Source organism: Lactuca sativa, chromosome 1 (genome assembly GCF_002870075.4).
Source record: "Lactuca sativa cultivar Salinas chromosome 1, Lsat_Salinas_v11, whole genome shotgun sequence".
Classification (NCBI taxonomy): Eukaryota; Viridiplantae; Streptophyta; class Magnoliopsida; order Asterales; family Asteraceae; genus Lactuca; species Lactuca sativa.
In genome coordinates, this window is record NC_056623.2 from 177,480,447 (window position 1) to 177,497,510 (window position 17,064).

Below are 17,064 nucleotides of genomic sequence, written 5' to 3' on the forward strand. Positions count from 1 at the left end.
AAGAATTCTAGCATAGGCATTCCTTCCTTTATGTTCCAAACACATTTCCTCTGTAAAAGAATCAAAAGCCAAAGGAATACCTATCTTACTAGCAATTCTACATAAGTTTTCACCACTCCAAACTTCCAAGGGCAAGTCAAATATTTTAATCCAAACAGGTATTTTATCATGCTTGTTCTTGGTTAATGTCAAACCTGGCCTCCATCTTTGAAGAAATAGAGGCATATTATTAAACATTAGCCAAGGTCTACCCTCCAAAATAGCCAACATCCCCTGCTCATCACTGAATTTAAAGAAGAAAAATCCTTTGCTATTCATGAATACTTCTTCCAAACCCACATTCTTCCACAACCTTCTAACTTCTTTCTGAATTACAGGAAACGCCAACTTCTTATCAATCATATAACCATAAAGAGTATTAGTAAAAGGAATACTTGCATTCTTAAGATTCTCAATCGGAATTATTACAGGACCATCCTCTTCCCCCTTATCCCCTGGAATGAATCTAACATCAATCTTACTCTTATGCTTATTACCCTTTAACACACCTACATAAGAGTTCAACACATTCCCCTGCATTCCATCTTCCACCTTATTGCTATTCTTAGCATTTCCCAAAATAGAAGGAAGTAAATTAATGCTATTAATAACAGTACCTGACTTCTCATTGCAGCTAGTATCCATATTACTCTTAGCATTAACCTCTTCTTCTATCTCAATATCCTCATCCACACTAGTATCATCCTCACTTGAATCATTTTCCCCTTCCTCACCAGAAGACTCATCATCATCAGTATTACTTTCTATCTCCTTGTCTTTCTTTTCCAAATTTGATATATCAACATCCATTTCCTGATTCTTCTCACTTTCTAAATCCTTCCCCACAGACTTCTCTACCTTCAAATCACTAAGAAATTGAAAGCCAATCCCCGGAATAAATTCATCATTACTGATAACAATTTTATCTCCACCAGTTCTAGACTCCACAACTTTATTTTCAACCATCTTAGAACTATCATGTTTATTAACATCACTCACCTCAATTTTAGGATTCACCCTAATCATTTCATTCGTAACATTCTTCAATTCCATATTAGAATCCTGAACATCATTACTCAATTTCGATCCATCCCAATTTTTCATCAAATTAGCAGTGTTACCTGAAGGAATAGATACAACTTGATCTCCATCATTTTTTACCTCTCCAATAGTTCCATCCTTCAATTCCTTCATTTTGTTCTCAAATCCAGGAATAGAAATGATAGAATCTGAATCCCAGGCTGATACAGATTCCAAATCATCTCCCGATACCTCTTCAAAACCTTCTTCATAGTCATAATCCTCAGCATCCATCGAAGTTAACCCATCCACCAACTTTCGAACTCTATTCTTGACTCTGAAAGCTTTCCCCTCCATTTTCCATTCAGCTTTACCGATCCCTGATGCAACAGCTCCAGAAACACTTGGCTTACGACGAGCTTTATAAATTGTAGCTGAAGTATGATCAATTACCCTAGGAGGAACCAACTCATTCACATTCACTTCAGTTCTAACATACCGGACAGCGGTACTTTTATCCGGAGGTTTAACTTTCACTTCCTTCAATCGATCCGCTTTGGAAGAAGCGCCCATAAGGACAACAGAATCAGAAGAGAAATTGCTTCACCGAGAAAAGAAATTCGTCAGAAAAGCAGCTCCGATGAATCACAAACTAGATCGCACCACCGTTAGAGAGAATCAGGGGAAGAGAGAGAAAGTAGAGAGAGAAAGCGAAAAAGTAGCATTGTTTCATTCTTGAGTTCCACATTATAAGTCTATGCAATTTAGCAAAGCTTTGATGAGCATCGTTTAATTCTTAAGTTCCACAATAGAAGTCTATGCAATTTAAGCAAAGATTTCATGAGCATTATTTGATTCTTTTTTTTTTAAAAGAGCCAAAGCTTAGCAAACTTTATTAAAATGAATAAAAGAATACAAATACAAATAAAATAAAGAACAATCCAAAAACTCTACACACTCCAACCTATCCATAACCAACTTCCTAACCATTTTTTAACCCCCTCAATAATCCTCCAAATACCCCAAAAAACCTTAAAATTCATAAGACTACACCAAGGACTTATTGAATGTGGGAAAAAAGGTAATTTCATCCCCTTGCAATATTTATACCACCTATCAACATTATGACCAAAGCAAGGGGTAAGGCCCTTAAAAAAACCCACAGTCCAAAAGTGAAGACTTAAAAACCAAATCCATAAAGGTCCAATCCCAAACATACTAAAACCAAAAATAATGAACCAAAAAACATAAGAAACATTAATCAAATTCCACAGCAGAACATTCACGAAGTCAATCCAGCATCTTCTTCTATCTATCAGCTCTTGTATCCATCCTTTGTTGATCCATCTTATATCCTTTATCATCACAATATAACTCCTCAAAATGAACCTCAAGCTATACTCAATCCCAATATCAACAAGCTTGACAATCAGCAGCAATAAGGTCATCCTGCAGTCAAAAAACAAGAAACAGAGGAAACGCCAATACCACCATAAAATCAAAACCAGTTGCAGACTAGACATGGCATCAATCACATGTCTAGGATTTTCCATTTGAATATTCTCAATTAAGATCATATCCAAATACAAAATCCCAAAGGTACAAATCACATGTTTCAAGAGCAAGCTCTTAAACCAGTGGATTAATCCGTCAATTCCTTGAAACCCAATAATTCCTTTAAATCTGCCTTTCCAAAAATACCCCCAAAACAAATCTCCCATAAAGGCAACCATACTAACCATCAATCCCATATCAGCCCAAGCATCTAAACAAAAAGAACCATAAAGGTTAACCCAAATATAAACCTTCATTATTTACAGTCATTGTTTCCAAAAATACCCCAGGACTATAACACTTCCTTACTGACCATAATATTCATTTTCCTCAACCCTATCAACTTCAATTTAATTTCATTCTCAATACATGAAATTACTCCTCTATCCGAATTTCTCGAATTACAAAAAATCCTCAAGTTTCTTTCTTTCCAAATATGATAAACACAACTAGCAAACACTCATTTTTTGATTAAATTCTCAACAGATCTTGAATTTAAACTAGAACACACTTTAAGAACTAAATCATTCCAATTAGAATAAGAAATATCAATCCCAGCCTTAGAACAACAATGATTCCAAATAGAATTCGAGAAATCACATTGGAAGAAAAGATGGTCATGAGAATCTGAAATGATTAAACAGAAAGGACAGAGTAATGAACCTGAATTCTCCCAGATTTTAACTCGATCTTGAGTCTTCAGCCTGTTCAGCACAGCAAGCCACAAAATAAAAGCATTCCTAGGAATACAATTTCCATACCAAACACAGTTAGCCCAACTAACTTTGCCTCCAAAATTATTAATATCTCTCCAAACTTGCTTGCATGAAAATTTTTTACTCAAGCCTTTCATATCCCTCCAAATAATAATATCCCTATAATTTCCAATATTACAATACATGGGACCATCTTTCAATCCAGGGAATTTATTCACCCATTCAACAGGCCATCTATAAGTATCATTAGTCATAACATCACTGACTAAAGAATTATCATTAAATCCATTTCTAATCCAATCCCTTCTAGCAATAATTGTACTTAAAATACCAATTGGATGCCACCAATCATGCCACAAAGAAGTATTCCTCCCATTACCAATACATGAAACAACATGAGGTCTAATTGTTTTCCTCAATTCCAAAAATCTCTTCCAAGTCCAATTCATACTTTTCTTTTGCCATATATCCCAGAAATTCCTTTTGCCAGTATAATTATCTCTCACCCATTGAACCCACAGAGACTTTTTATTATTAATCAAATTCCAAACATGTTTGGTTAACAAAGCATCATTCCAGAATCTCAAATTCTTAATTCCAAGACCTCCATTTATCTTTGGTTTACAGACATCACTCCATTTAACCTTAGCTTTCCCTTTAACCACTTCACCTTTAGCCCATAGGAAACTTCTACAAATCATTTCGATCTCCTTAATAGTAGCTATAGGAATTTTGAAAATAGAAGCCCAATAAACATGAGTTGAAGCCAAAACAGAATTTATGAGCTGTAACCTTCCAGCAAAAGAAAGCATCTTATTTTTCCAATTATACACTTTCAATTTAATCTTATCGACAAGAGCTTTACAATCTTTTTTGAAAAGTGTATTCACACACATGGGTATTCCAAGATATTTAAAGGGAATTTTACCAACATCAAAAGGTAAAATTCCCAAAATAATCCTCCTCATGTTAGGCTTCACACAACTAAAGTAAATCTGGCTCTTCTCCATACTTGCTTTCAGCCCCGAAACAGTTTTAAAATCATCAAGAGCAGATTTTATCACTCTAGCAGAATTTCCATTGCCATAAGCAAACACTAATAAATCATCTGCAAAACATAAATGAGTAATTTTCTGGTTTTCACATTTGCAGTGATATTTGAATCTATTGCTTTCATCAATTTTCTTCAGCAATATTAAATTGAAAACCTCCATAACCAAAGTGAACAAGTAGGGAGATAATGGATCTCCCTGCCTCAGCCCTTGTTTTCCTTCAAAGTATCCATGGTCTTCTCCATTAAAATTCAGCATAAACCAAGGAGAAGAAGTACATGCCATGATCCAATTAACCATAATCTGATGAAATCCAAATCCCAACAGAATCCTCTTAAGAAATTTCCAATCCACAGTATCATAAGCCTTTTGTATATCAATCTTTAAAGTACATTTCGGCCTTCCTTTCTTATTTTTATATCCCACCATCAATTCTTGAGCAAGAAGGATATTATCTAGAATTGATCTCCCTTGAATAAAGGCTGATTGATTTTGGCTAACAATATCACCTAAGTTGTACCTTATTCTGTTAACTATTATCTTGCTGATACACTTATAAAAAGTGTTGCAACAAGCAATAGGCCTAAATTCAGTGACTTTCCTTGGAGTTTCCACTTTAGGAATCAGAACAACCCTAGTGGCATTAATACCCTTCAATAATTTCCCAGTCCAGAAAAATTCCCTCACTGCTTTGCAAATTTCTGGCCCAACAATATTCCAAGCACTCTTATAGAATTTAGAAGAAAAACCATCAGGACCAGGGGCATGGTTATCAGCAATATCGAACATAGCCACTTTAACTTCATCATCAGTAACCACCCTTATCATATTCATAGCCACATTTTTATCCAACTTATTATGAAAAAAAACTTCATTAAGTATAGACAAATCAGTGTCATCTTCACATCCCAAGAAATTCTTAAAATGATTAACAAAATTTTCCTCCATCGCATTCCCCCTAATCCATCTTCCATCCTCATCAAGCACCATCACAATTCGATTCATGTTATTCCTGCATTTCAAACAATTGTGAAAATACTTCGTATTATTATCCCCCTCAACTAACCATTTGATCTTAGATCTTTGAGAAAGCAACTTTTCTTCATCATTACAAGCAACATTATATTCAAAAAGAATATTAGCATGCTCCTCCCTATATGTAGCATTAGAAGGCTCTTGATCAATTTTCATCTGAATATTCCCCAACTCCTTCCTTAATTCTTTAATTTTCAATCCCAATCCTCTGAATTTGTTACACAACTGTCTACAACACTTTTTCAACAATTTCAACTTTTAGGTAACTTTGAACATAAAAAAACCCTCAATATTTGTAGACCAAATATCCTTAACCATAGGCAAAAATTCATCTTTATCCGTAATAAAATTGGCAAATCTGAAAGAAGATTTCCATCTCAATTTATAATTTGGAATTATTTAAACAGCAGGACAATGATCAGAAATTATGTACGGCTTGAAAGCTGCATGAGCTAAAGGATGATCAGACATGAATTTCAAATTAGCCATAACCCTATCCAACTTCTTCAAAATACCTTTATTACCAGCTGGGGATTTATTCCAAGTGAATTGAAATCCAGTACTATTCAAATCTTCAACTTCAATAAAATTGATACAATTAGAAAATTCATCAACTCCCTTCAGAATTTTAGAACATCCTTCTGAATAATCAGACTCTTTTAAAGCAGCATTAAAATCACCCAATATACACCAAGCTTCTTTTTTCACTGTTAGGCTAAATTTTTTCAAATCTTCCAATAAATCCCTTCTTTCAATATATCTAGAAGCAGCATAGATAAGTGAAAGAAACATACTATAACCAGACTCCATGAATTTAACAAAGCAATGAATCACTTGTTTAGATTGAGAAATGACCATAACATCAAATAATTTTGGATCCTATCCAACAATTATTCTAGTACCAACTTCACAAGAACTACTATTAGAAATCCAATCCCAGTTACCAAAAGTTTTGCAACACACATTCTTTAAATTTAAACATTTGACATGGTATTCAACCACAGCACACATCCCCAGGTTATTATCCCTAATAACATCAATAACCTCTTTTTGCTTAATAGCTTTATTCAGCCCCTTAATATTCCAAACACCAATCGACATCATTGGATAACAATATTATTCTTGGCATTTACCATCTCAAATGCCTGAGAAGAACCACCATTGCTGCTGCTATTATCATTCCTTGTGTTATCCATCTTATTTTCATTGTTAACCATTTCTAAATCTTCTTTTCTAATCCCCATAGAATGAATCAAATCTTTATTCAATCTGCTATCATCAATAGTTGATTGAAAACAAATCTGATTATCAGAAAGAACACCAAGCTTATCTCCTTTATCATCCTCTTCATTCTAATTATAACATCCTCATCAATCAACCCCAATACTTCAAAACTGTTTTTATTGCATTTATCAGTTTCCTTAACCTTCTTCTTATTCTCCTCTTTTTCACTAACACTCTTTTCAATTTCCCACTGCTTAATTTCTTCTTTACAGTTCATATCATTATTATCATATGGCCCAGAAACCTTCTCATATCTTTTATTTTTCTCCATATTCCAGTGACTTACCCCTTTATTATTCCAATACCCATTTTGCCCCCGACCATTTCCACCTCTATTCCAATTTTGTCCCCTGAATTTGTTTCCCACTCTTGAAAAATTACTCCTTCCATTGTATTTTTGCTTAACATTATTAGATGAATTCATCATTGATTTACTAGTGCCTTCTCCATCTTTGACATTCTTATTTTTCTTATTAACAACTTCAATATACCCTTCATTATCAATCACAGATTTCCCTTTATCCACCTTATTAATTCCATTTTCCCCATTTTGCATTGGATTATTAACCTTCATACTTGCCATACATATCTTATCCATGTGTCCATAAACCTTACAATGGCTGCATCTAGAAGGCACCCATGCATATTCCACTTCAAATCTTTGAATAACAGCCGAATTAGTTACAAAATCCCAAGTTGAAACATCAATATTTCTCTTCCATTCTTTTTCAGCCGACATTTCAATTAGGATTCTAGCATAAGCATTCCTTCCCTTATGTTCCAAACACATCTCTTCAGTAAATGAATCAAAAGCAAGAGGAATTCCCAGTTTACTAGCAATAATACACAGATTATCTCCACTCCATACTTCCAAAGGTAAATCATAGATTTTAACCCAAACAGGTATCTTATCATGACTATTCTTAGTTAAAGTCAATCCTGGCCTCCATCTTTGAAGAAATAGAGGCATATTATTGAACATTAGCCATGGACTTTCCTCCAAAATAGACAACATCCCCTGTTCATCACTAAATTTAAAGAAGAAAAATCCTTTATTGTTCATAAACACCTCTTCAAGCCCCACATTCTTCCATAATCTTCTGACTTCTTTTTGTATCACTGGGAAAGCCAATTTCTTATCAATCATATACCCATATAAAGTGTTCATATAAGGAATACTAGCATTCTTTAAATTTTCAATTGGGATAATAACAGGATCATCTTCTTTACCTATTTCCCCAGGCATATATCTGACATCAATCTTACCTTTATGCCTATTACCTTTTAAAACACCAGCATAAGAATTCTCTAATTTCCCCTGCATACCACTTTCCACCTTTTTGCCATTATTAGCAGCTCCTAAGATAGAAGGAAGAGTACTAATACTATTAATTACAGTACCAGACTCCAACTTCCCTTTAGCTTCAATATTACTCTTCTCATTATTCTCCTCTTCCATCATTATTTCCTCATCTTCACTAGACTCCTCTTCACTTGATTCAACTTCCCCTTCCTCATCAGAAGAGCTCTCATCTTCATTATTATCTTCTTCCTTATCATTTTGCTTAATCAATTTTGAAATATCCATATCCATACTCTGATTCAGCCCATTATCAGCTTCCTTCCCCACAAACATATCCTCCTTCAGTTTACTAAGAAACTGAAAACCAACCCATGGAATAAACTCTTCATTATTAATGACACTCTTATCAACATCAGATCTAGATTTCCCAACTTTTTTGTCATTCAGCACAGAACTAAACTGATTAGAATCATTACTTACAACAATGTTAGAATTAACCCTCAACATTTCATTCGTGAGATTCTTCAATTCCGAAACAGGGTTCAATAATTCATCATTCACTTTTGATCCATCCCAATTTTTCATTAGATTAGCTGTATTACCTGAAGGAATATTGACCATGTGCGATCCAATTGTCTTCATCTTTTCAAGACCTCCATCCTTCAGTCCCTTTATAGAACTATCATTTCCGATCAATGAGATCTTAGAATCCGCCTCCCATGCTTTTACAGAATCCAAATCATCTTCTGTCTCATCTTCTGTAGCTTCCTCATCATAGTACTCCTCAGCATCCATCGGAGATATCCCATCCACAATTTTTCGAGCTCTATTCTTAACTCTGAAAGCTTTCCCCTCCGATTTCCACTCAGCTTTACCAATTCCTGACGCAACAGCTCCAGAGGCACTAGGCTTACGACGAGCTTTATAAATTGTAGCTGAAGATTGCTCAATAATTCCAGGAGGAACAAGCTCCTTCACATCCACTTCAGTCTTAGTATACCGGACAGCAGCACTTTTATCCGGTGGTTTAACCTTCACTTCCTTCACTCGATCCGCTTTGGATGATGCTCCCATTAGGACAACAGAAATAGAAGAGAAAATGCTTCACCGATTTGGAACAATCGCCGGAAAAGCAGCACCGATGAATCAAAAACTAGATCGCACCACCGTTAGAGAGAAACAGGGGAAGAGAGAGAAAGCGAAAAAGTTTTTAGCATTGTCTGATTCTTGAGTTCCACATTTAGCATTGTTTGATTCTTGAGTTCCACAACAGAAGTCTATGCAATTTAGCAAAGCTTTGACGAGCATTGCTTCATTCCTTGTTTCCACATTGGAAGTCTATGCAATTTTCCAAAGAATAGATGAGCATTGTTTAATTCTTGAGTTCCACAATTGAAGTAGTCTTTGTAATTTAGCAAAGCTTTTACGAGCATTGTTTAATTCTTCAGTTCAACAATAGAAGTGTATGCAATCTAACCAAAGCTTTGATGAGCATCGTTTCGTTCTTGAGTGCCACATTAGAAGTGTGTGCAATTTAGCAAAGCTTTGATGAGCATAGATTAATTCTAGATTTCCACAATAGAAGTAGTCTTCCTAATTTTTCAAAGCTTTGATGAGCATTGAGTAATTCTTGAGTTCCACAATTAAAGTTTATGCAATTTAAGCAAAAGCTTTGATGGGCATTGTTTCATTCTTGAGTTCAACATTAGAAGTCTATGTAATTTAGGAAAGCTTTGATGAGCATTGTTTAATTCTAGAGTTCCACAATAGAAGTAGTCTTCGTAATTTAGCAAAGGTTTGATGAGCATTGTTTTATTCTTGAGTTCCACAATAGAAGTCTATGCAATTTAAGCAAAGCTTTGATGAGTATTGTTTAATTCTTGAGTTCCACAATAAAAGTATATGTAATTTAAGCAAAGTTTGAAGAGCATTGTTTCACTCTTGAGCTCCACATTAGAAGTCTACGCAATTTAGTAAAGCTTTAATGAACATTGTTTAATTCTAGAGTTCGACAATAGAAGCAGTCTTCGTAATTTAGCAAAGGTTTGATGAGCATTGTTTTATTCTTGAGTGCCACCATAGTAGTCTATGCAATTAAAGAAAACCTTTGATGAGGTTTAGTTCTTGAGTTCCACAATAGAAGTCTATGTAACTTAGCAAAGATTTGATAACCATTGTTTAATACTTTAGTTCCAAAATAAAGTCTATACAATTTAGCAAAGCTTTGATGAGCATCGTTTAATTCTTGAGTTCCACAATAGAATTCTACGCAATTTAAGCAAATCTTTGACGAGCAATGTTTGATTCTTGAGTTCCACTATAAAAGTCTATGCAGTTTAGCAAAGCCTTGATGAGCATTTTTTCATTCTTGTGTTCCATCTTGGAAGTCTATGAAATTTAGTAAATCATTGATGAACATTGTTTAACTGTTGAGTTACAGAATAGAAGTAGTCTTTGCAATTTAGCAAATCTTTGATGACCATCGTTTAATTCTTGAGTTCCACAATAGAAGTGTTTGCAATTTAAGCAAAGCATTGATGAGCATTATTTCATTCTTGAGTTCCACATTAGAAGTCTATGCAATTTATCAAAGCTTTGATGAGCATTGTTTAATTCTTGAGTTCCACAATAGAAGTTGTCTTCGCAATTTAGCAAAGCTGTGATGAGCATTATTTAATTCTTGAGTTCCACAATAAAAGTCTATGCAATTTAAGCTAAGCTTTGATGAGCATTGTTTCATTCTTGATTTCCACATTAGAAGTCTATGTAATTTAAGCAAAGCTTTGATGAGCATTGTTTCAATTTTGAGTTCCACATTAGAAGTTTATGCAAAGCAAAGCTTTGATGAGCCTCGTTTGAATCTTGAGTTCCATAATAGAAGTCTATTTAATTTAAGCAAAGATTTGATGAGCATTGCTTGATTCTTGAGTTCCACAATAGAAGTCTATGAAATTTAGGAAAGCTTTGATGAACATTGTTTCATTCTTGGTTTCCACAATCGAAGTCTATCCAATTTACCAAAGCATCGATGAACATTGTTTAATTCTTGAGTTACACAATTGAAGTAGTCTTTACAATTTAGAAAAGCTTTTATGAGCATTGTTTAATTCTTGAGTTCCACAATAGAAGTGTATGCAATTTAATCAAAGCTTTGATGAGCATTGTTTCATTCTTGGGTTCCACATTAGAAGTGTGTGCAATTTAGCAAAGCTTTGATGAGCAAAGATTAATTCTTGAGTTCCACAATAGAAGTAGTCTTCTCAATTTAGCAAAGCTTTGATGAGCATTGTTTAATTCTTGAGTTCCACAATAAAAGTCTAAGCAATTTAAGCAAAGCTTTGATGGGCATTGTTTCATTCTCGAGTTCCACATTAGAAGTCTGCAATTTAGCAAAGCTTTGATGAGCATTGTTTAATTCTAGAGTTCCATAATAGAAATTGTCTTCGTAAATTAGCAAAGGTTTGATGAGCATTTTTTTATTCTTGAGTTTCACAATAGAAGTCTATGCAATTTAAGAAAACCTTTGATGAGCATTGTTTAATTCTTGAGTTCCACAAAAAAAAAGTCTATGCAATTTAAGCAAAGCTTTGATGAGCATCGTTTCACTTTTGAGTTCCACATTAGAAGTCTATGCAATTTAGTAAAGTTTTAATGAACATTGTTTAATTCTAGAGTTCGACAATAGAAGTAGTCTTCGTAATTTATCAAAGGTATGATGAGTATTGTTTTATTCTTGAGTGCCACCATATTAGTATATGCAATTTAGCAAAGCTTTGATGAGCATTGTTTCATTCTTGAGTTCCACAATAGAGGTATATGCAATTTAGCAAAGCTTTGATGAGCATCGTTTAATTCCTGAGTTCCACAGTAGAAGACTATGAAATTTAAGTAAAGCTTTGATGAGCATTGTTTGATTCTTGAGTTCCACAATAGAAGTCTATGCACTTTAAGCGAAGCTTTGACGAGCATTGTTTGATTCTTGAGTTCCACTATAAAAGTCTATGCAATTTAGCAAAGCCTTGATGAGCATTGTTTCATTCTTGTGTTCCATATTGGAAGTCTATGCAATTTAGCAAACCATTCATGAGTATTGTTTAATTCATGAGTTCCACAATAGAAGTAGTCTTTGCAATTTAGCTAAGTTTTGATGAGCATTGTTTCATTCTTGAATTCTGCAATAGAAGTCTATGCAAATTAGCAAAGCATTGATGAGCATTGTTTATCTCTTGAGTTCCACAATAGAAGTCTATGCAATTTAAGCAAAACTTTTATGAGCATTGTTTAATTCATGAGTTCCACAATAGAAGTCTATGTAATTTTGCAAAGCTGTGATGAGCATTGTTAAATTCTTGAGTTCCAAAATTCAAGTCTATGCAATTTAAGCAAAGCTTTGTTGTGCATTGTTTAATTCTTGAGTTCCACAATAGAATTCTATCCAATTAAAGCAAACCTTTGATGAGGTTTAATTCTTGAGTTCCACAATAGAAGTCTATTCAATTTAGCAAAGCTTTGATGAGCATCGTTTAATTCTTGAGTTCCACAATAGAATTCTATGCAATTTAAGCAAATCTTTGACAAGCATTGTTTGATTCATGAGTTCCACTATAAAAGTCTATGCAATTTAGCAAAGCCTTGATGAGCACTGTTTCATTCTTGTGTTCCATATTGGAAGTCTATGCAATTTCGTAAAGCATTGATGAGCAATGTTTAACTGTTGATTTACATAATAGAAGTAGTCTTTAAGCAAAGCTTTGTTGTGCATTGTTTAATTCTTGAGTTCCAAAATTCAAGTCTATGCAATTTAAGCAAAGCTTTGCTGTGCATTGTTTAATTCTTCAGTTCCACAATAAAAGTCTATGCAATTTAAGCAAAAGCTTTGATGGGCATTGTTTCATTCTTGAGTTCAACATTAGAAGTCTATGCAATTTAGCAAAGCTTTGATGGGCATTGTTTAATTCTACAGTTCCACAATAGAAGTAGTCTACGTAATTTAGCAAAGGTTTGATGATCATTATTTTATTGTTGAGTTCTACAATAGAAGTCTATGCAATTTAAGTAAAGCTTTGATGAGCATTGTTTAATTATTGAGTTCAACAACAAAAGTCTATGCAACTTAAGAAAAGCTTTAATGAGCATTGTTTCACTCTTGAGTTCCACATTAGAAGTCTACACATATTAGTAAAGTTTTAATGAACATTGTTCAATTCTAGAGTTCGACAATAGAAGTAGTCTTCGTAATTTAGCAAAGATTTGAAGAGCATTGTGTTATTCTTGAATGCCACCATAGTAGTCTATGCAATTTAAGCAAATCTTTGATGAGCATTGTTTCATTCTTGAGTTCCACAATAAAAGTATATGCAATTTAGCCAAGCTTTAATGAGCATCATTTAATTCTTGAGTTCCACAGTAGAAGACTATGCAATTAAATCAAAGCTTTGATGAGGATTGTTTGATTCTTGAGTTCCACAATAGAAGTCTATGCAATTTAAGCGAAGCTTTGACGAGCATTGTTTGATTCTTGAGTTTCACTATAAAAGTCTATGCAATTTAGCAAAGCCTTGATGAGCATAGTTTCAATCTTGTGTTCCATATTGGAATGCTATGCAATTTCGTAAAGCATTGATGAGCATTGTTTAACTGTTGAGTTACAGAATAGAAGTAGTCTTTGCAATTTAGCAAATCTTTGATGAGCATCGTTTAATTCTTAATTTCCACAATAGAAGTCTTTGCAATTTAATCAAAGCTTTAATGAGCATTGTTTCATTCTTGAGTTCCACATTAGAAGTCTATGAAATTTAGCAAAGCTTTGATGAGCATTGTTTAATTCTTGAGTTCCACAATTAAAGTCTATGCAATTTAACCAAAGCTTTGATGAGCATTATTTTATTCTTGAGTTCCACATTAGAAATCTTCGTAATTTAGCAAAGGTTTGATGAGCATTGTTTTATTTTTGAGTTCCACATTAGAAGTCTATGCAATTTAAGCAAAGCTTTGATGAGCACTGTTTCACTCTTGAGTTTCACATTAGAAGTTTTGAAATTTAGCAAAGCTTTGATGAACATCGTTTCATTCCTTGTTTCCACATTGGAAGTCTATGCAATTTAACAAAGCATTGATGAACATTGTTTAATTCTTGAGTTCTACAATAGAAGTTGTCTTTGCAATTTAGCAAAACTTTTATGAGCATTGTTTAATTCTTGAGTTCCACAATAGAAGTGTATGCATTTTAAGTAAAGCTTAGATGAGCATTGATTCATTCTTGAGTTCCACATTAGAAGTCTATGCAATTTAGCAAAGCTTTGATAAGCATTATTTAATTCTTGAGTTCCACAATAAAAGTCTATGCAATTTAAGCAAAGCTTTGATGAGCATTGTTTCATTCTTGAGTTCCACATTAGAAGTCTATGCAGTTTAAGCAAAGCTTTCATGAGCGTTGTCTCAATTTTGAGTTCCACATTAGAAGTTTACGCAATTTAGCAAATCTTTGATGAGTCTTGTTTAATTCTTGAGTTCCACAATAGAAGTCTATGTAATTTAAGCAAAACTTTGATGAGCATTGTTTGATTCTTTAGTTTCACAATAGACTATGTAATTTCGCAAAGCTTTGATGAGCATTGATTCATTCTTGGTTTTCATATTGGAAGTCTATCCAATTTACCAAAGCATTGATAAGCATTGTTTAATTCTTGAGTTCCATAATTGAAGTAGTCTTTGTAATTTAGCAAAGCTTTTATGAGCATTGTTTAATTCTTGAATTCCACAACAGAAGTGTATGAAATTTAAGCAAAGCTTAGATGAGCATCGATTCATTCTTGAGTTCCACATTAGAAGTCTATGCAATTTAGCAAAGCTTTGTTGAGCATTGTTTAATTCTTGAGTTCCACAATAGAAGTTGTCTTCGCAATTTAGCAAAGCTTTGATGAACATTGTTTAATTCTTGAGTTCCACAATAAAAGTCTATGCAATTTTAGTAATGCTTTGATGAGCATTGTTTCACTCTTGAGTTCCACATTACAAGTCTACGCAATTTAGTAAAGTTTTAATGAACATTGTTTAATTCTAGAGTTCGACAATAGAAGTAGTCTTCGTAATTTATCAAAGATGATCATTGTTTTATTGTTGAGTTCCACAATAGAAGTCTATGCAATTTAAGCATAGCTTTTATGAGCATTGTTTAATTCTTGAGTTCCACAATAAAAGTCTATGCAATTTAAGCAAAGCTTTGATGGGCATTGTTTCATTCTTGAGTTCCACATTATAAGTCTATGCAATTTAGCAAAGTTTTGATGAGTATTGTTTAATTCTAGAGTTGCACAATAGAAGTAGTGTTCGTAATTTAGCATAGGTTTGATGAGCGTTGTTTAATTCTTGAGTTCCACAATAGAAGTCTATGCAATTTAAACAAAGGTTTGATGAGCATTGTTTAATTGTTGAGTTCCACAATAAAAGTCTATGCAATTTAAGCAAAAGCTTTGATGGGCATTGTTTCATTCTTGAGTTCAACATTAGAAGTCTATGCAATTTAACAAAGCTTTGATGAGCATCGTTTAATTCAAGAGTTCCATAATAGAAGTAGTCTTCGTAATTTAGCAAAGGTTTGATGATCATTGTATTATTGTTGAGTTCCACAATAGAAGTCTATGCAATTTAAGCAAAGCTTTTATGAGCATTGTTTAATTCTTGAGTTCCACAATAAAAGTCTATGCAATTTAAGCAAAAGCTTTGATGATCATTGTTTCACTCTTAAGTTCCACATTAGAAGTCTACGCAATTTTGTAAAGTTTTAATGAACATTGTTTAATTCTAGAGTTCGACAATAGAAGTAGTCTTCGTAATTTAGCAAAGGTTTGATGAGCACTGTTTTCTTCTTGAGTGCCACCATAGTAGTTTATGCAATTTAAGCAAAGCTTTGATGAGCATTGTTTCATTCTTGAGTTCCACAATAGAAGTATATGCAATTTAGCAAAGCTTTGATGAGCATCGTTTAATTCTTGAGTTCCACAGTAGAAGACTATGCAATTTAAGCAAAGCTTTGATGAGCATTGTTTGATTCTTGAGTTCCGCAATAGAAGTCTATGCAATTTAAGCAAAGCTTTGACCAGCATTGTTTGATTCTTGAGTTCCACTATAAAAGTCTATGCAATTTAGCAAAGCCTTGATGAGCATTCTTTCATTCTTGTTTTCCATATTGGAAGTCTATGCAATTTCGTAAAGAATTGATGAGCATTGTTTAACTGTTGAGTTACAGAATAGAAGTAGTCTTTGCAATTTAGCAAATCTTTGATGAGCATTGTTTAATTCTTGAGTTCCACAATAGAAGTCTTTGCAATTTAATCAATGCTTTAATGAGCATTGTTTCATTCTTGAGTTCCACATTAGAAGTCTATGCAATTTAGCAAAGCTTTGATGAGCATAGTTTAGTTCTTGAGTTCCACAATAGAAGCAGTCTACGCACTTTAGCGAAGCTTTCATGAGCATTGTTTAATTCTTGAGTTCCACAATTAAAGTCTATGCAATTTAACCAAAGCTTTGATGAGCATTATTTTGTTCTTGAGTTCCACATTAGAATTCTATGCAATTTAGCAAAGCTTTGATAAGCATTGTTTAATTCCTAAGTTTCACAATAAAAGTAATCTTCGTAATTTAGCAAAGGTTTGTTGAGCATTGTTTTATTTTTCAGTTCCATATTAGAAGTCTATGCAATTTAAGCAAAGCTTTGATGAGCAGTGTTTCACTCTTGAGTTGCACATCAGAAGTTTATGAAATTTAGCAAAGCTTTGATTAGCATCGTTTCATTCCTTGTTTCCACATTGGAAGTCTATGCAATTTAAAAAACCATTAATGAACATTGTTTAATTCTTGAGTTCCAAAATAGAAGTTGTCTTTGAAATTTAGCAAAGCTTTTATGAGCATTGTTTAATTCTTGAGTTCCACAATAGAAGTGTATGCAATTTAAGCAAATCATAGATGAGCATTGATTCATTCTTGAGTTCCACATTAGAAGTCTATGCAATTTAGCAAAGCTTTGATGACCATTGTTTAATTCTTGAGTTCCACAATA